The 22,332-nt window shown below is 36.3% G+C and overlaps 1 pseudogene; it reads left to right on the top strand.

Moving 5' to 3' along the window:
• Positions 1–1,079: 1,079 nt before the first annotated feature.
• Positions 1,080–21,341, top strand: LOC143640309 (high affinity choline transporter 1-like; annotated as a pseudogene).
• Positions 21,342–22,332: the final 991 nt, after the last annotated feature.

Below are 22,332 nucleotides of genomic sequence, written 5' to 3'. Positions count from 1 at the left end.
CAGGGTGCATGTAATAGCCCAGGCTATGAGACTAACAGAATAAAAGAGAACAAGAATGCCAGGCCGCTAAGGATTTAGCACTTGACATCTGTCTTTTAAGAGTTTTGCGTTTTAATACCCTTGACCCTCTGCTATGATTTTAGGCAACACATTTTTAAATTATTTTCTTATGGATACCACTAATGGGGATGTGTGAAATGAAGGAAGAACAATGGCAGGTAAAGAGGCGGAACCCTTTAAACAACAAGTGCATATTTAGTTGACACAATAAATTTGACCCATAGGAACTTGTTGAAAAGGTGAAGTTGATGCATTTTTAAATAGATTTTCCTAAAGTTTGTCCCCCGCCCCTCCCCATGTCAGATTACTTTTGGAGGCATTTCCTGAAATCTTTTCAAAGAACTAGTAGGAGAATGAACAAATTTTTAAAAATTCTTGGTATATTGCTTGATGATACACTGATGATACTAATAATTCTAGTATAGTAACTTAGTTTTAAAAAGCAAATGCAGGTCTGGGGATGTGGCTTGAGCGGTAGTGCGCTCGTCTGGCATGCGTGCAGCCCGGGTCCGATCCTCAGCACCACATACCAACAAAGATGTTGTGTCTGCCGATAACTAAAAAAATAAATAAATATTTTAAAAAAAAGACAAATGCAATCACAATTTTTGGAAATGATTTCTTGACAGAATTACTGAGTTAAGATTCAAGGTTAATGTTAAACTGAAAAAAATCATGAAACACAAAGTGTTTATGGTTCTATTTGTTAAGCAATAGTTCCTTATTTATTTATTTATTTATTTATTTATTTTTGTTTCTTGAAAAGTCAGGACATCGTTAAACTGTTAAATAGAGGTAGGATAATATAGTGGACACTTGTTGGCCATGGCCAATTTCACACGTGACTTCAGTGTACTCTTTCTTTAAGTAGCACAGGTTCGCTCAGGAGCCAGCTGGCTTCTCCTGGCTGCCTGTGTAGGCACAGTGCTGGGCTGCTATTTCTTAATGCATTACTGTATTTTCTCCACAAGTCTTAATGAAGTAGCCAACTGCGGAAGAAGCTGGACCCTTAGTTAAAAATGGCTTTCCACGTGGAAGGACTGATAGCTATCATCATATTCTACCTTCTCATTTTGCTGGTTGGAATATGGGCTGCATGGAGGACCAAAAACAGTGGCAGCGCAGAAGAACGCAGCGAAGCCATAATAGTTGGTGGGCGAGACATTGGTGTTAGTCGGTGTATTTACCATGACAGGTAGGTTCCAGTGCTTGCTTGGTGCACTTCACCCTTGCTCGGCTTCTCTGAATATACAGCATGTGGTCTCAGAGTGAGTGTCATTGCAAATATTGCTCTTTGTCCTTTCGGGATTCTTTAGGTTTGATGGTTATATATTTTGAAAATAATGAATATCTGCTTGAAAACAAAATGGTTTCAATTCAGTAGTCCTTGCATAAAATGATTTTATAATAAATCAATGAATCTAATACCAACGAAAATTGTCTGGGCTTTCTGTTCTGTTTAGTGGGTGGAAACAGTAAAGACAAAGAAGTGGAGGAATGAAAACATGCCCTAGTCTTACAAGTCATGCATTTGTAAATTAATATGATAGTGTTTCTGTGTGTCCAGTAATGCATGCAGGAAGTTGTGACTTTGAGTTATCTTAAATGAGAAATGTCAGTGAATACTAACTAGTGATGGTTTTTAGCCTAAATAAATCCATTTGGAGGCAATACAATAGCAAACTGATTGATCCCTTGCTTGGAAACCTAATTTTCCTATTTAGTAATTAGTTTCCTTAAAGGAAGACAATATCATGACTCCACAACAATGAAAAAGGAATTTCCAGGAAACTTGATAAAAAGGGGAAAAGCCAGGGTGTGTCCTTTCTGGAATTCCCTAGCCACTATCTGTAGCTGTCTCCCTTTCAAGCCTTCTTTGTATTAGGAGGGGCTGGTATTCTGTCTTTGCTTTGCCCAGAGGTGGTTTTGTATGTGGGGCAATTTCTTTCTTTTTTTATAGTCATCTTAGTCATTGAAAATAATTCTGAAAAACAACAACTTAAAATTACACTTTCACTGATAACACATCTTATGTGAGTCTTAGTAAACATTTAAACATTAGCAATATAATCTATATTAACAGGAACTCTCAGTTCTCATTAGAAAAATAACCCATTGGAAATCATATCTGAATGATGTCTAGTTTCAATCCTGAAGTGCAATTTAGAAATGATTCACCCTGTATATCAAATAGTTTACCAAAGCACTGTAAAGACAGCATCTGCATTCTGAAAGTCTTGATTTTGTCCATTTGTAATCTACAATGTTCTATATACACACACTAGATTTTACCTTCCAGGCATTTACAGTCTCTTTGTTTAACTCTTCACCAACTATAGATGGATTCATTTGTTTTTTGTAATAGCCTTGTGAAAGGGCTGTGTGGTTAAGTGAAGATCCAGGTTACATTGTTAACCAAGACCAGGGCCAGGCCCAAACCCAGGTCTTCTGATGGCCACGCCCCAGGCTCTTGGTACTATACCACATGAGCTCATTAACTAACCTCACTCTATTTCTTTATAAAGCTGCTTATTTTGCAAATCCCACTAAAGTAATACACGAACTGCTGTATATCAAAGTGTTTTACTCATTGCAAATTGTTATTTGCAATAATAATAATACTGTCCTATTACACTAGTTTAATATTCTATCTAATATGGTCATAAAGAAATTTCAGGATTTGTTCCTTTACCATATAGAATAATTTTTTCAGTGTAATATTTTATGAAACTATATAGAATATATTCAAATAACACTATTTCTTATGAAGTGTCATGGTCTAGCTTGGTTTGTGAAGTTCTCTCTCTCTCTCTCTCTCTCTCTCTCACTCACTCTCTCTTTTTTTGTGTCAGAAGATTCTTAATGAATATTATAATTCACTTAAAATACGAACCATGTTATTTAACCCTTATCAGATTCATTTACTTATATATATTTCATTTACTTATATATTTCAAAAAATGTTGATTCTTTAAAAATACAGTTTTAAAATGTTCAAGTCCTCACTCATGAATTTAATATAAAATATACAGGCATGGACAATAAATTATAGCATAGAAAGGACAAGATGGATTAAAAAATGAAGGGAATTAGTTTAATCATAGTAAGTAATGGAGTCTTCACTTCTATATTATAATAGGGACAATTGTTCAACACCATTTTTTTTGGACAAAGGACAGGAGAGCTACACAATAAAAAATAACCATGAATTAGCTTTGTGCTTGTAAGACCATCTGATTATTAATTTTGTGCAGTAAAATAGTGCTGGTGTGTTAGCGCTCCAGGTACCTAGCAGGAAGACCAAGTCTCAGGTTCTGTGCCTGTGAGAATTCTTTCTTCTGCCCTTTTTCCATACTCAGTGTGTGTGTATCAGGTGGGGACTCTTTCTAGAATTTCAGCAGGATTTAGAATGAGAAAAGCAAATGATGGTGTTTGCTACTTATTAACACCAGATGTAAAAGCTACTCTGAAGATGGGAGTGTTTGCTAAATACAAATCTTTTCCACATCAAGATTTTGTATGTAAATTTTCCATTAAATGTACTTAAAATTACTCTGCAGGAAAGTCTTTTCATATTAATCTTTTAAATAGCAATTTAACCCCAAGACACAATCTCTGCTTTGTGTTAGATTAAAAGCCAGATAAATTCTGGCATGAAAGCAACAGAAGCACTTATCTGTCAAGTACTTATGTATCAAATACACATAATTATTTTACTTATACTCTATGAGAGTTTAGAAAATTCCTTAAAGTCAAATTTTATTTTCTATGTGATGATTCAGCCTAAATTTCAGTGTCATATCTGATAAGCTTTTTTAACAGCCTTTGACACTCAGAACTTTATATACATTTTACATAAATAGCATTTTGAATATTTTGACTTTTTTTTTGAAGAATATAAGCTGCAGAAATGTAGAGTTCCTTTAACCTCAGTTTTTCAACAAGGATCAAATACTTCATTATCATTTTTAAAGAAAGCAGTAGTTTGTAGATCATTATTGGCCCAAACTCATTTTAACAAAAACTTGCTTTCTTTGGTTCCTTGACCTCCCTCTTTCAGCTATTATTCTATAGAAATTTCATATATCTGAAGAAAACATGTGTCACAGAATTCCTCAGTCTGGAGTAGCCATATTGAATGACCTCATGGGACTAGTGGCCTGGTGTTGGACAATCAGACCTAGAGTTATGACATGTAAGATAATGTCATATGTCATGACCTCTCTTTTCATTCTATTTCAGCCATGTGGGTTGGAGGAGGGTATATCAATGGGACAGCTGAAGCAGTTTATGTACCAGATTATGGTCTAGCTTGGGCTCAGGCACCAATTGGATATTCACTTAGTCTGGTTTTAGGTAAGTGGGAAGTTAAATCTCCTTGACTCATTCAGTAAAGCCTAAAGAATAAAAGTCTAAATAACAAGTGGGTTAGCAAATAAAGCAGTGTGAATAACTATTGTGGAAAAATGTCACCAGATAGTTCTAAGTAGGTGTTACAAGAAATTGATGTGCAACAGAATAATAATGCTTAGGTAATCTCTTGATTATGGAACATGTAAATAACAAAAAAAAACCTTTGATCTTATAACTTTTAAAACAGTGAATTTCTTAGCATAATCATATTTTATTCTTTCAAAAATATTATGGACATATCATTAAAAATGAATCAACTTTATTGTACCTGACTTTTTTTGTAAATTAAACTTATAAAAGACCAAGAGTATTATATAAAATTGTTCCTCTTTTATTTTCTTTCTTTATTTTTCCCCCTCAAATTGTTCTGTTGGACCTTGTGCTTTTTTAAATGTCTAAATGTACTGAGTGATACAAATGCACCAAGCCATCTCAATGAACACTATCCTACTCCATATATCTAAATTTCATATGCCTCAATTATAACATTTTGTTGTCCATTGTATACATCTATTAAATGCACTAAGCAATTTATATTAGGTTGCTGAATGCTTCTTGGTAATGCACTCACAGTATATTTCAGACTAGTTCCTCAATATACACAGTGTTTTAAAAAAGTTATTTCCCTTAAGAAATTATAGCATAGTAAAAAGCTGGCAAAGACTATTATATTATGAATTTTTAATGTTCTCATAAACACTCATGTAATTTTTTTAGGTGGTCTGTTCTTTGCAAAACCTATGCGTTCCAAGGGATATGTGACCATGCTAGACCCATTTCAGCAGATCTATGAAAAGTGCATGGGTGGGCTCCTATTCATCCCTGCGCTAATGGGAGAAATGTTCTGGGCTGCAGCAATTTTCTCTGCACTAGGTAAGCACCAATGGAGCATTGTTCTACCTTCATTTCCAGTTTCCTGAACATCAGACCAATAACCTTGCTTTCTTCAGTCTTGGTGTCTTAGAAATTATTAAAACCATATCCTAAGTCATATATATATTTACAAGCAACTGAAATTCTACATTTACTTGCAATACTGTTGTATAGATTAAGTTCAATCTCAAGTGCATTTGTTTTTAACTTGAATTACATAATTAGAACAATAACCATGAGTTACTTTATAGGGATTCAGGGTTGCTTTTGTAAGTTGTATATGATTTTGAACAAAACGTCATTAATTAAGTAAAACTAAGAGTGCTATTTAGGGTTGAGTTCAAGCCCTAGCACCACCAGAAACAAAAGTGCAGTTTATCTAAAAGAATATTTACTGGGTGCCATGGTGCCTTCCTATATTCCCAGTGGTTTGGGAGGATGAGGCAGGAGGAGTGCAAGTTAAAAGCTAGCTTCAGCAATTTATCAAGGCCCTATGTAAGTTAGTGAGATCCTGTCACAAAATAAAATGTTTTAAAATAAGGGCGGGGGCACTGAGAATAGGTCTCAGTGGTTAAGTGGTACAAAAGAAAAAGAAAAAAAAAACTACTGTCCATGAGCCAGGTTTAGGGAGAATACTTTTGATGAATAAATCAGTTGAGTTCCATTTTCATTTTTTCTAGAAGTCTCATTTATGTGAACTTTTTAATCTTCCCTGTTTTTTCCTTCTGATAACTGCCTTGTTAATTGATGTAAAGCATAGGCGAAACTATCTAAATTCCTCAAAGAATAGTACCACATCATTTTTAAAGTATTAATATTTCTAGAGATATTGACTTTTTGCATAAAATATACCTAATCAAAAACAAATATAAAACAAGTGTGAGTCTCGACTGTAAATAATACTCCCAAAGAAATATTGCCCACCTTCTCATGATGACAAGTAATGTAAGCACAATCGCCTAACTTGAGATATTTTAATAAAATGATATTTGTAAAAAGCACAATGCTATGGTTTATTAGTGGAAAAATTTAAGTGTGGTAGAATGTAGCTTGGACTTGCCTGCTAGGTAAAATATCTTCTTAATGAATAATGAAAAGTTTCCCCACCCTTGACTTCCTCTTCACCTTCAAAGACCTACAGGGGAACCAACTGGGCCAATTGATCATGATTGAGCAGACTGAGGCTGCTGAAGCAGCTAGGAGATGTAGTGCCCACATTAAGGTACACAAACCTCACCTGCTGCAGACCTACCTTCATTCTGCAGGCTATACATCTCAGCTCTAAGACTCATCCTTAATTGCTTGCACTCCTACCTGGTTCCTCCATCAACCACCCCCCACTCAACCCCTACCTCCATCCACCTCTGCCTCTTCCCTGCCATAAGCCAGACCACTCCCAGCCTCCCTTACCTGTATGTAATGCAGCCATCTCCACGTTTGCAGGTCTGCCCTACTGTGGGTGCCACATGGCAGCCAGACTCATCCTTCTAAATTCTAACCTCATATTCTAATCTCATCATGTCCCCTTTCTTGCTTAAAACCAAACTTTTGAACAGGGCCCTTAACTATGACCTGGGTCTTCTCTCCTCTGATTATCCCCTGCACCCCACTTGCCGTCTATCTTCTGTCTGAATTTTGGTTTTCTATTGCTTCTTACTGACACGGTGCAAGCACAGGTGTCCCTGCTTTGGATTCCTTTCTCCTCTTTTTTTCCTCTCTCACCATTTGCCTCCCTAATTACCAAGCACCCTGGCACTTACAGGGAGCAGTGCTCCAAACTTGCTAGGAGCCTTTCCTGCAGGCTTTCGTAGGCAGCTGCAATTTTTCCTCATTGGGCTCATCATCTCCCTTTGTATGATAATTTGCCTGTTCACTTCATGCCCAAATTTTTACTGTACATGATGGATTATAAATTTCTTTAGGGCAAGAATCGTGTCCCTTGAATAACTATAATAAATTAATAAATAGTTTTGAGCTCTACTTTTTTGACAAAAGAAGATGAATATTACTTTTTCCCCCCTCCCCAGTGTAATTCCATTATGTCTTAAATTATTGGGTTGTGTACACATTTAGGGAGGTAGATACTGAGTTTAGACTCAGTAGAGTCTAACTTATGACCCAAGATCAACTAATGCTAAGAACTTGTACTTGGCCTTTGGATTTTCAGTTTCCTTGTGAGATTTAGAAAATAAGGAACTTCAGAGGAACCATGGGAGATCTTCAGGCTCATTTGATCAAGAGCGAATGTGTACCATCCCACTGAGTGCTGAGGTTCTTCTTGCCAATCAGCAGAGTTGGAAGGTCCTCAGCTTTCTTCAATGGACTATGTCAGTGTTTGCCTTCTGGGCATACATTCATCTAGATGTAATTTCCCATTTTTTCTTACAAATGGAAATACCACCAAACTTTAAGGGGTTAGAACAAAAGTAAGATAAATTTCCTCCTATTTTGTATGTTCTAGAATATAAATCCACCTTCTAGTTTTTATTATTATGATTCCATATGGCCTTCTTTCTCTCCCTTTCTCCCGAACTCCCATTAACATTATTTTCTTGGTCTCTGTAGAAACAAAGGTACTTGATGTGGAAAGAAGAGAATTTGATGGTTATAATACACAGTAATAACTCATGGGAAAATGTCATACTGCCCTGTTGCAAGATAATAACACTCCCCAATCATTGCTAAGCTTATACCCTAATGAAATTATGTGTAAAAATATACCTCTCTTCCCACCTTGCTCTCATTAGCTGAGAAGCAATGGGAGTTTATTTGTCATTGGTTTCAATACTAGAAAATTTTGGTTTTAAGAACAAACTACCTGCTGGGTATTAAAAAAGGAGTGGGCTAAATATCTAACAGAATACAACATGTTCACTCTAACTGAATAAGGATCAATTTATATAACAGTCCTGAAAGAGGAAAAGAATTAATGAGCTAATATTTCCAAAGTATTTTAGAAATAGAAAGCATAGTGGCAAAACTCAGAACTTTATTACAATTAGTTTCTGTTGGATATAAGTGTCTGTGTATGTATTTCAGTATATTCAGTAAAGCATGCTTCTTTTTCATGTTAACACATGCATATATGAAATAATATATATTATTGCTTTTGCTTGAAATCTGTGTTGTGGCAGAATATGTACTTTTAAATTATCACCCATATTCTTCAAAAATAATAGCTTGAGTAAGTCAGAGCTAGTGTTTACAAGAAAAAACTTGGGATACTTAAGAATAGACAAGTGTAAAATTTATTATCACCTCACTGTGCATATGCATGGTTTACTGCGGAAATATAGGAGAATCTTTTTTTTAATGATTACAATGAACACTTATGTAAAGATAGACTTCTGCAGACCAAATAATTTTTAAATTGTATGTTTCAAGTATAACCAATTTCATGAAAATACTTTGAAGACAACTGCATTCACAGATGTCAACTATGTGATTTTATTTTTGCCTATTCTTCCCTGTCTCTCTTTTTCTTCTTCCCCCTGAATAACCTCTTTTGGATTTGGTTCAAGGTAGAATTTATCCTTCTTGTATTTTGTCCCTTGCTCTTGAGGCAAGATTCAAGGTCTCATGGCCAAGTTCACTGCCCTCTTAACCTGAAACACCCTGTCATCATAAAGGTTCTCAGGAAGCCTAAGACATCTTTATCCTGATATATCATCCCACATTGATAAATTTTGCAGTTTATTGAATTGGCTTCATGAACCCTGCAGAAATCTCATGCCAGGTTTGATTACTATGTAGCTACTGGCCTAATGCTGATAGGACAGGCATGCTTGCCATCTTGACCTGAGAGCAAAGTTACACCAACTATGTTTGGTATAAATGGTCAACACCTTATACCTTTTAAATGTATACTTCTTCTGCAGATGGCTCAAATTAAGAGATTTTTTTCATAACTTGATTCACAGTGTATTTATTTTCTTATCTACATAAGTAGACTATATTTCTCAGTAGATCTATTAGAATAACTTTGTTTTATTCACTACCATTGATATAATTTTTCAGAAAATATTTTAGATAAAAAACTTAACCCAATCTTAACAGTAATAAACAGGAAGGTAACTTCTCTCAGATCACTAACTTACAACCAAATGATGACATCTATAGGACTGCAAATCTCAGTCCAGTGATTTTTATTCTGTAATTGAACCTCTCATATTATGGGGTGATAACATACATGTTATTAAAGTGGAGAACCACACCCAAAGAGGAATGGCAAAGAGTGGCAACTATCAAGAATAGGATTTGAGGGGGAAATAACCTCTTAAATATCTATACTGTCATAACTCAGATAATTACCTAAAGTCACTTGTAAATAATTAACCACTCTCCTCTGTCTTTTATCCTACAACTCCTTAGTAGAAGTTTCTTTTAATTGATTTTTTATCCAGGAAGATAATGTTATATTATTATCATGGTCAAAATACACACAAAAAATATTTTGTATTGATCTCTTGGGTCAAAATACTTTGAATTATTCTTTAGGATGATGGATTTTCATCCATGTAGATTGTAAATATTGTTATGCCAATTAAGGAGGAGGAGGAGAAGAAGATTGTGAGGCATCTGGCTACAATTGATGGTGTAAAAAAATCACAGATTTCTTTTATATCTGCTAGTATACCTATAATTGCCATTAATAATAAGATGAAATATAAACTATATAGTTTTGAAAAAAAATGGAAAAGCAATTAATGAGTTATGAAGCAGCAAGTGAGTTAAGAAGCCATTAGTCTGAGAAATGGGCCAAACTTTCTACACCATTAAATTGTCACTGGAAACATAGGCATTGACAAACATAATAAACAACCTGTAAAGTAAAAGAAATATAAATTTGAATTTTAAGAATATAAAATTTGATAATGGAAGTGACCTAAAAATATGATATTCATCATTAGTGTTCTTCATTATATTGATATCTTAGGAGTAGAACTTGTATATACCACCAGCAAAATAAAATAAAATGATCCTTCATGACTTTGAGGGAGAAAAAGTTGAAAGATAAGTTTTAACAATTATATAATTTTCTTCTACAAATTTGTCTTAATTGTTGGCACCTCGGAGGGTTCGCCAGCTATAACAGGAAAGCGGAGGGCAAACTAAATGCAAAAGAGCCAATGAATAATCATTGTAAAACTGGAAATGACTGATCAAATTGCTCAGAAAGGCTTATTTTCCTTATGGATGTGAGTAAATACATTGCATATAATTAAGTCAGAATTTCAGAGGGTGAAATTGTGAATTCATGGAATGGAACTGGATGTCTCGGTTGTTCAGGGTGTTCAATGATAGTAAGTTTTGGGTGTCTCTCGTGTATCTGAATATATATAAAAAGAGATATATAGTCAGTTTGATAACATACAAAGGTCTCAATATAAAAATTCACTTTAGCCAAGGTCATGCAGTACAGGGTGTACGACACAGGGAAATATAGCTGCTGTAACAGAACCCACAGGATGTCCTTGCCAGAACTCACCCCAGACCATGGCCAGGACTCTCACTTCTTTTTTTGTCCCCACAGGAGCCACCATCAGCATGATCATTGACGTTGATGTGCATGCTTCTGTCATTGTGTCGGCCCTCATGCCACTCTGTACACCCTGGTGGGTGGTCTCTACTCTGTGGCCTACACAGACATTGTTCAGCTCTTTTGCATTTTTGTAGGACTGGTAAGTGGAGCCTTCCTCAGATTTGCCTCCTGGTCTTCCTCCTCCTCCTCTTTCTCTTTCTTAACAAAAGATCATGTGGTGTTATATACCAACTCAGCAAAGGAATTAATGTTTTCCATAATGAGTAATAAATTGTAAGTTGTATACTATTTGAAATTTTGTATTTTTCTATGGATTGATTAGATTGAAACTGTAGTTATTTCGTTAGAGGTTGACAGAAAAATGTGTGCTATGACTAATTCTTAGAAAGATCTAGGTCTTTGTTTTCTTCATGTCTAGATTTCATGGAAACTTTTGTGTGACACCCTTTGAGAACTGATGATATCACACTTTCTCCACAGTTAAGAAAACTAAAACTTTGATAGTACCCCCACACAAGTTTCTCTCCTATCCTTGTGTTCATTTATCTATGAGACTGTTTATCAATTAAACTCTTCATAGGACATGGAAATTCTATTGAAAACTTATTTTGTTAGAAAAATATCCCATTGAAAAAACTGTAGATTTCAAATTATAATGGTTAATATCTGGGGTCAAAGAAAGGGCTTAATTATATAAGGAATTAACTGTATTATCTATTGTTCTTAAGTCATGGATTAAATTAGGTAATATAGGTTTGGTGCATTAAGAAAGAGTACTATACAATTATGAAATACAAATACTATGTGTCTTATATTAAAAGCATCTCTGCACATCTTAGATGCATTCTAGTCAATGTTGATTCCTTGCAAACTCACATCTTAAAACAGGGAGATTATAATTATGCATATAACAATATCCATCACCTAAGGCATGTCAAAAGAAAAATAAAGAAAATGGTGTGGCCACTCTTCTAGGTGTCACTGTGGGTTCACATACATGATCTCATCAAACACATACATTATGTCAGCCACAGACTCTGCAGGGAGAGATCCCTGGTCAATGGCCACAGACAGAGCCAGCCAATGCTGAAGATGAATCATTGTCTGAAAGAGAGTCAAAGCACTCTTCATTCTCCTCAGCTTTCTTTATTTTTCTTATAATAAAAAGCTTTTTGCTCTATTTTACTTTCTACTCTAGACACTTAGAGATGAAGAATGAATCCCATTCCTATTTTTTCAATTTTCTAGCATTTGTAATAATATCCTAGAGGAAAATTTAAAAGAATTAACTAAAATTAGATTTAGAGTTTAACCCTAAATTTATATACCCTAGCAAAGATTATATTTCCTCTTTTTCTCCTGGACATTTTATTTGCATTTCGTGGAATGTAATTCAGTCATATTTTAATCGAATTTGAGAGTATTTAATTTATTCAATAACTTCCACTTTTTTATTTTTAAATGCCAGTATCAAGTTGACAGTGCAGAAATTCTGATTTTTACTTAACATCATCATAAACTTTATGAAACAGAGAAAACAGAAGTAAATCTTCTTTCACTGTGTAGGAAGCGAGGTTCCTTTGACAATGGCAGCTCTCATAACTGATGCACTTGTTATTCCAAGATACACAGCCACAGGGGATAAGTCTATTCATCAGTGATGTATGTGATTTCTCATTACATTGCATGATACCAGAACTTAAAATACACAGGTACATAAATCAAGTAAGCAGGTGTAAAGATGGTAGGTCAAATATATGTAGGGATATATGTTAGAATGTTTTTTTACTACAAAATTAAATTGATAAGAAATTAAGATAAGAATTGTTAAGAAATCACTATTGAATTAGCTAAATAAGACTAAATAAGCTTTGATTACTGTTCATGCATATGTAATTAATTAATCAACTTATAACTAAACCATCTCTTCTTCCCAGTTTCTCTAATTCTTTGGACTTTATCATCACTCTGGCAGCTCCAAAGTTATAAATTTTTGCCGCAGTCTCTGGCTGGGCACAAATCACAAGCCTCCACACAGCTTGTAGATTCAAATAGCAATTCTTTATTCCCGAACTCACACCGGCCGTCTACAAACACGTTCTGGGGAAATCCATGTTCTCTGCCCAAATCCACACCTCCACTGGGCTTCAATCTCCCAAATATACTGTCTGACCCTAAGAACTCAAGAGGAACTCAGGCAGCAGGATACGCCCTATTCTAAACAGGGAACACCCTAATCTCCTATTATGCTAAACCGGGGACACCCTAAACATGGATCCGCTCTGGTCCTTGAGCAAGGTCTCCTTTCAGGAGTCCTTCCACTAGACAGCATGGGAGTACGCTGGCAAGGAAATTGTCATACCTACTTGGCTGATGGCTCCCAGCAAATTTTAGATTTCCTTTTCAGATTCCTCTGACCTCCCTGATGACCTCCTTCTGACCTTTCTCTGTTGACTGTCTTCATTTTCCTGTTCAGTGCCAGTATCTTCCTATTCCTAATGTCACTGCTTTATCCAGGGGCCACTGAAACCATCTATGGCCCTTCCATACTACTATATTCTTCTAAATTTATTTTTAATATTTATGGTGTTAAAATTTAGAGTAAATTTCACTGACTTTTAAAAATAAAACTCCAAAGAAATTCTTCTAGCCAGGCACATGGCACATGTCTATAATTGCAGTGACCAGGGGTGAGGTGGGACCATTGCAAATTTGAGGCCATCTTCAGCAACGTAGTGTGACTCTCTGTCTCAAAATAAAATTTAAAAAAAAAGAAAACAGGGTTGGAGATGTAGTTCAGAGGTAGAGCACCCTTACATTAACTTTTTGGGGTGGTGGGTGCCAGGGTGAACTTAGGGGTGAGTACTCAACCACTGAGCCACATACCCAGCTTTTTTTGAAAGGTATTTTATCTAGAGACAATCTCACTAAGTTGCTTAGTGGCTTGCTAACTTCCTGAGTCTGATTTGAACTCGCAATCTTCTTATCTCAGCCTCCTGAGCCTCTGGTAATACAGTCATGCAGACACCATGCTGGGCCCCTGGGTTAAATTCTTGGTACCACATAAAATGCATGCAAATTCCTTGAGCTTCCACTTGCATACAAAGCAAAATATCAATATTTTGGCTTGCAATTCAAGGTTCTTTCCACGTCTATCTTTACTGCTCCCATTTCCCTAAGCTACTTCCATGCCAGCAAACTTTGTCACGCAACAGATGTGGGCATATGCACACATACGCAAAACATAAAACTTGTACTGTTAGTCTTCTACTTCCAGTGGCTCAACTTGGAAACTTGTGTTTTTGTTTTGTTTTTGTTTTACTTTATTATGGTGCAAAAATGAAGCATGTTCAGTAAAAACCACAATTTTTATTTTGATTTTGGATCTTTTCCTGGGCTACCTAGGCACAGCAAGTGCAGTCTTTTCTCTAGTGGCAGTAGCCATTGCTCCTGGTCAGTTACATAATCACATGAGGAAACAACTGACACTCCATAGTGCACAATGAGGCTAAGCTATGGTGCTTGGTAGGTTGGGTGGATTCAATGCAGCTTTGCAATTTTTTCAGCTTATGATGTGTTTGTTGTTGTGTGATCCCGGGGTATGTCCAGAAGTGTATGTTTTCTTCCACTCTTTGCTTTGCTTCCTCCAGATGGTCTCCCCCTTTGATTTCTTTTTCTTTTACCTATTAGTATTGGGCACATTCTTCAACACTTGTTTTACCAACAAATTTCTCATTAAAACCTTTCTGTGCCACCTTAATGGGTGGATATCTTTCTCTAATTCACACAAAACATAAAAGTGTGTGTGTGTGTGTGTGTGTGTGTGTGTGTGTGTGTGTGTGTCTGTATGTCTTAAATGTAGTATTTTCTTCTCAAAGTTTTCAGGTGACTGCTCCTATAGTTTATATGATATGGCATAATCAAGCAGAAGTAGATAATGTGTTATTTTAGGTTTACTAAATCTGTATTCCATGATGTCCTACAAAGAACATAGTTTCATGTTCTTTGAATAGGGGAACTACTGAGCCATGCCATGTACAAGAAAAATAAACCAGATGTATCAATTTTGCAATATGTTAATCAAGTTTAAAATCATAGACTAAGACTCCAACGTTGCTCTTTGTTCCAGTGGATCAGTGTCCCCTTGGCCCTGTCACATCCTATGGTCTCTGATATTGGATTTACTGCTGTACATGCCAAATACCAGGAGCCCTGGCTGGGGACCATTGAGTCCTATGAAATCTACACTCGGCTTCATAGTTTTCTGTTGTTGGTAAGTGATGCTGTGACCTGAGGAAGGTTGTCTAATTGTCAATCAAAAGCATTTTCAAGATTTTCATATTTATCCTTAAATATTTACCTGCTGGCTCATGGCCTTTTCTGTATAAGTACCACATGCTAATTTTACCACTAAAGCTCCATCATGGCCATTTCTGAGCTCATCTCCAAAGTGCATTCACAGATTTCTCATACACACTGTAAGCAAAGATGTGTTATGTCATTTAATTAAAGCCCAATATCACATTTAGCTGTCAGGTAAAAACGAGTATAAACAAAATTCTGACATTCTCTCTGACATTCCGCTATATTCTCCATGTTCTTGGGCACTTTGCAAAACAATGTAATGCATTTACTCTTCCAGTAGGATGGAAATTACGAAGCAGGAACCATACCCTTTTCAAGTTTGTGTCATACGACCACTACATGTCTGGTGCAGGGTCAGAGTCTATAATATTTATTGGGTTGTAATGATTCAGATTTCATTTCATACTTTCAGAATCTCAATCATTTTTTGATAGAATTTTTTATGGTTCAAATTTGGGGTGAGAACCAGCTGAGGTCTTCTGCATAGTTTTAAGGCAACTTAAAAATTTAGGTAAAACAAGGATCATCTTGTCTAATTACTAAGGAAAACAAATTAAAGAAATTTTCCACAATGAAAAATACGCAATAATGTTGTCTTGGTTCTCTTGGGCTACTATGATCAATTATCATAAAGTGAGTGGCTTAGAAACAACAGAAATGTATTTCTCAAAGTTCTGGAGGCTGGCAATTGCAAGATCAAAGGGCTGGCCAATTTAGTGTCTGATGAAGACCGTACTTTCAGAAAACTTGTTGTTGTGTTCTCACATAGTAGAAGGAATTCATGAGGGCTTTACCTATGACCTATTCAATTCCCAGGGCTTTACCCATGACTAAATCCCTGTCTAGTACCTGATTTCATCACCTTGGAGATTAGAATTTTAATAGACACATGGACAATAACAAACTTCATATCACAACAAACATAATCACAGCAGCTGAGATTTCTGGCCCTACTTCTGACTATTCTAGGTGCAATTGTTATAAATGTCTTGTTTAAAAATATTAATAAATGTGAAATTCCTTCAATTCACTCTGAATCTTTGGGGTTCTCATGCAGATTCTGGGTGGAATCCCGTGGCAGGCATACTTCCAGAGAGTCCTCTCTTCATCCTCAGCCACCTACGCTCCAGTGCTGTCCTTCTTGGCAGCTTTTGGGTGCCTGGTGATGGCTCTGCCAGCCATACTCATTGGGGCCATTGGAGCATCAACAGGTAAATCTCTGGGAGCTTCACCATAGTCGTCACTTAATTTGCCAGTTCCACCACCGGTTGCCTTCCCTGTTTTTCTTCCCTTTTACCCCCACATAGTGAATGCCTCTTCATTCATGGTTCCTTATGTGCCTCGTATAGCATTCAGCAAATTGCATTGCAGTTCAGCGATCTCCACGTTTTTTGATTGCTTACTCCATTGACAAACATTCATAAGTACACTTCCTCCCCAATTTTGCTATATTATCAATTGTATCCACTTCCATCCCCAGTGTTTCTCAACCATGGTGCACAGTGACCCCACCTGAGGAGTGGAGAGGGACTTTCTACAAAACATCTACCCCTGGCCTACCCCACAGGGTGTTTAATAATCAAAGATAGAGCCAAACACTAGTGTGTGTGTGTACGTTTGTCTGTGTGTGTGTGTGTGTGTGTGTGTGTGTGTGTGTCTAACAGCCCCCCACCGTTGAGTCAAAGCTAAGCCAAAGTTGAGAGGCACCAGCTTAAGAAAAATTCACCTGTCTTCATCATGACTACCCACAGACCACTCTGAACTTCAGAGTCTACCTCTATGATTTCAATAGTTTGTTCAAGGTTTTTTTTTCCCCCTTGGAGAAATAAGTGAGTATGTGTATGGATTAAGATAATCTAAGAAACTAAATGGTAAAAGAGAAAGGGAGAGAGAAAGAGATAGAACACAATAAGAAATGTTTTTTTTCCCTGTTATCCTTTATGTGAAACACTTTAAACTCTCACCTTTAATTTGAACTTAATCACTCCTCATCCTATGTTCCCTATATGGTGGAAGAGAAAAACAAGCTCCTTTGGGCCTCTTTCGTAAGCACATTGATCACATGCAGGAAGGCTCTGCCTTCATGACCCAGTCTTCGGTCAACGTCCTGTAATACCTAATCTCAACTCTTTGGGATTAGAAATGAAATAAACTAGGAGGGCATAAACTTCAGACCTTGACTAACATAATGATGGTGATGGAAATTTTTGGCATGTTCAGTGTTTTCCATTTTTTAGAGTCAGACTTCTGACTATTCTAAATGTGATTGCAATGCAACTCTTAAGAGCATTTAAAACACATCACATTAACGAAATTCAAAAGAGTAACCTAAGTAGAGAAAAATAAAACAGTTAAAAAACAATTTTTCTTTTACCTCATTGTACTTTTTAAAGATGACCCAGGGTGATGCTCACATGGTGGTTCTGACTTTTAACTCAGGAGCTATTTATTGGATCTTTTAGTTTTTGAAAGAGCAGTCATGGTTCAGAGAATAGTCTTTTCATTCCAGTTGTTGGTTCATGACATAAATGAACATTCAAAAAGATAAAAAAGATGTGCAGTGTCTGCCTTTTGGGGGGTGGAAAATTAAAAAAAAATACAGGATTTATTTCACAAGCAGAAGACAGATCTGGAGATTATTTGGAGGGTGGTTGGAAAACACTGATTAAAACAGCATAAAGGCATTTTTTTTCTGGACTGAGTGTAACTTAGCAGTTATTTCTGGTATCATGTCATCTCTGTTAAGGCTTTAGAGTTGGCATCATTTCAGCATGGCTTTAATGTTGATCATAATGGAAAATGGGGAAAGAAAAAGTAGCAGAATCCAAAGTAATCACCCTATCATTCTGACATTAAGGAAGTTCAGCAAATAAAAGGAATTATTTTAATATGTGTTTACAGGTTCCTTGTGTTCTTCAACACAGGAAGCAATAAAGAAGCTACATATTCTAAGATAAACATATGCTTCAGTCCTCTTACCTTAATTCAAAAACCTTAGTTCAAAATCCTTCTGAAAAATCTCAGTTTTATGAGTATAATTTTTATTCAGTAAAGATGGTTCAGTTCTTAATCTAGCAAGTCTCCTGCTTCTTGTAAGTAAAATTCTACACAAGATTAAATGAAATTAGAAAAATTATGCCAAGATAGCTCCTAAATCAAGCTTATAAACAGGAAAAATGAGAGGTAACAACAGCCATGCTGTAGTCTCTTTCACACAGATAACTAGGCCTAAGGAAGTGGTCCAGAGAAAATTCTGTGGTTCAGTCTAAGAGCATTTGTTTTCTATGATTCTATGTAATATAATGCCACATTGCAGAAAAGGATTATGTATGTCATCATCATCATATTCTAAGCAGATGTCATGAATAAGACTGACGGTAATCAATACCCTTTAGAGGTCAGAAGATGTAAGACATTTCCACATGGCCATCACATGGACTTTCCACTTATGCAGGCTCACGTATGTGATGCTCAGTTGGTTTCAAAACTACCTAGTAAACAACATGACCCAGATGGGTAGAGAAGATATGCCTCCTGGTTGTTACGCTTGTGGTTTCTACTCAACAGACTGGAACGAGACTGCATATGGGCTTCCAGATCCCAAGGCGAATGAAGAAGCAGACATGATTTTACCGATTGTTCTGCAGTACCTCTGCCCTGTGTACATTTCTTTCTTTGGCCTTGGTGCTGTGTCTGCTGCTGTTATGTCTTCATCTGATTCTTCCATCTTGTCAGCAAGTTCAATGTTTGCTCGGAACATCTACCAGCTTTCCTTCAGACAAAATGTAAGAACGCTTTTTTTTTTTTTTTTAATTTGTAATTTATGATTATTGTTGCTATTTCTGCTGTCATTATACTTAATGTTTTTGTAGAATATGTACGCTTATAGATTCCTTATATTCAACTTGTGCTGTAACCAAGCAGTAAAAAAGCTACATATTCTAAGACAAACCTGAACTTCAAGTTATCTTACCCTCTCAAGTTCAGATTCAGCATCCCTAATCCAAAATGTGAAATTTGAAATGCTCCAGAATCCGAAACATTTTGATAACTGATATGTTGTTACAAGCAGGAATTTCACACTATGAAACTTTTATACACAAAATTATTAAAAATTCTGCATGTCAGTCTATGTACATAAGGTGTATATGAAACCTAAATTAATTTCTTTTTTAAACTTGGGCCCCATCCCAAAGATCTTTCATTATATAAGTGGATATTCCAAAATCCAAAAATATATGAAATCCATTGCTAATACTAGGCATTTTAGCTAAGGAATGTTTAATCTGTATATATGTGTTCATATCCTATATTAATTCCATTTTCTGTAATTCTATATTCTGTAAACTTTGATTAGGCATACTAGTTTAAATGACACTGAGCTTACATGTGCTGAAAATGCATATTAACAATACATTTTATCATTCATGTTTTTTCTAAATATTTATTTCTTAGTTGTACAAAACACCTTTATTTTGTTTATTTATTTTTATGTGGTGCTGAGGATCGAGCCCAGGGCTTCACATGTGCTAGACGAGTGCTCTATCCCTGAGCCACAACCCCAGCCCTATCATTCATGTTATACTTAAAGGAACAAATCAATACAACTATTTTCCAAGATATTTCATCATGTTGCCGTAATTAAATTTCTTGTCTTCTGACAAAAGATTACTGCATCTTAAAATATCTTAGCAAACCATTTGGTCTGATTAAGCCCAGTGGGAGACAGGAAACACTGGCAGAAGCAGGACACTCTAGGTTATGTTATGCATATTTGTGTAAACTCTGAACTGCTCTTCATTCAGACTCCCAAGTCTACCTTTGTCATGAAATATCCCCTCGATTTAATTTTCTTTACTGAATCTAGTGGTTGCAGAACAGAAGGCTTTTGTAGTCCCGAGGGACCCAGAACACCTCTGGAGAGCCTTTCTTCCCTACTGAGCTTGGTCTCTGTGTTTTTAGGTCATGTTACAGAGTAGTCCCAGTGGTTTTAGCAAGGAAAAGTCATGGAAAAGCCCTTTTGTGTGGCACCAGAAGGTGGTCAGTCTTAAAGACAGTAGTACTCCTACAAAGAGAGGAAGTGAGGACAGTCACAGCTCTCTCCGTGCCACATGAAGACTATTCATGAATATATATAAGCAAAATTCTCCCTTGCCCCATGGTCCCTGGATGATACCACATTAGCTCATCTTCTTCCCCTGTGCCTTCAGGCAAAGGATGTGGTGATCTAGCTTCATGCATATGGCACTCAGAAGCCCCACTCCACCAACCACCTGGGAGGTCATCAAGATTGTAGCTTCAGGTGTTGTAGGTTAGGTTGGGTTTGCCCACAGAGAAGATCATTTACCCTGTGGGATTCCTTAGACCATTTGTAAAGGGTAAATAAAGATGCATCCTGGTCTTCACCCACATGAGTCCACATATTGGTGCAATGCTGACCCTCATCAATTTCTTACAGCCATCAGACAAAGAAATTGTCTGGGTCATGTGGATCACCATGTTTGTGTTTGGAGCATCTGCAACAGCTATGGCCTTGCTGACGAAGACTGTGTATGGGCTCTGGTACCTGAGCTCCGACCTTGTCTACATCATCATCTTCCCACAGCTGCTCTGTGTTCTCTTTGTCAAGGGGACCAACATGTACGGGGCCGGGGCAGGTTACGTTTCTGGGCTTTTCCTGAGAATCACTTTGGGGGAGCCGTACTTGTACCTACAGCCCTTGATCTTCTACCCTGGTTATTACTCTGATAAGAACGGTATCTATAACCAGAGATTCCCATTTAAAACACTTGCCATGGTCACCTCATTCCTAGCTAACCTCGGTATCTCTTATCTAACCAAATACCTATTTGAAAGTGGAACCTTGCCACCCAAATTAGATGTATTTGATGCTGTTGTTGCAAGGCACAGTGAAGAAAACATGGATAAGACAATTCTGGTCAAAAATGAAAATATTAAATTAAATGAACTTGCACCTGTGAAGCCTCGACAGAGCATAACTCTCAGCTCAACTTTCACCAATAAAGAGGCCCTTCTTGACATCGATTCCAGTCCAGAAGGCTCTGGGACTGAAGATAATTTACAATGACACCATCTAAATAAAATACTGCTTTTGCAAACAGAGCACTATAGTAGGATAGTCCTGGAGAGATGGTTCATGGCACATATAATACATATTAAAATTATAAACAACGTTCAAGAGAACAAAATCCTTGCAAAAAATATGAATATGTACTAAAGGAGGGATTCAGGAAAAGTAATGTGCAATTGCACAAATACAGACTAAACTAGAAGGAAGCAGCTATGAATTTTATTCTATTTTTTGATTTCATTTTATTTCTTATCCATAGTAGTTTCTATTTTGACACTAGATAGTTTTGTTAGGAATATAAAAATAAAAATGCCCCAAAGAAAAGATGGCCCAATTATTTATCATTTTTATGGAAAAATAGTGTGCAGATGAAAGAGCCTAAGAAAGGAAATTGGATGATTTTGATCCAAACTTTGTTAATGCACTTTTTAATGACCAGTGTTAATGCACTGGTGAGTCAGATTGTCAGACTGAGGCTCTGAGAATAACTCACAGCTACTCTGATGAATGATGTAATGAGTTAATCAGTTGATTTTTCTTGATATGATGATTAACCCCTTCTTTCGTGGTCTGAACTAAAACATTTGCTGAATATGCAATCTCCACTCCCCGCCTCTAGTGCAGGGGATCCACCCCAATGTCTTGAGCATCTAGACAAGTTCTCTGCTGCTAAACTACACACCCAGCCCTGTAATCTGTCATTCTTTGAGTAATTGCATGTATTTTTCTGAGCACAGGCAAAGCAAACACACAAAAATTATTTCATACTGGCACTTTTTTTATGTGCAAGATGATAGAAAAGAGAGATAATTTTGGAAAAAGAACACTGGGATACTTTGAGTATATCCATAACTAACATGTGTGTAGATAATAATACCTGGAGCATAGCAAAATTATTAGGCGCATTTACAGCAATAAATCAAGAAGGACATTAAACAAAAAGTGATATGAAGAGATAAAAGATACATTTTTATCTTCAACTGAAGTA

Source organism: Callospermophilus lateralis, unplaced genomic scaffold, assembly GCF_048772815.1.
Source record: "Callospermophilus lateralis isolate mCalLat2 unplaced genomic scaffold, mCalLat2.hap1 Scaffold_177, whole genome shotgun sequence".
Classification (NCBI taxonomy): Eukaryota; Metazoa; Chordata; class Mammalia; order Rodentia; family Sciuridae; genus Callospermophilus; species Callospermophilus lateralis.
This window is presented reverse-complemented; position numbering and strand designations above follow the sequence as displayed.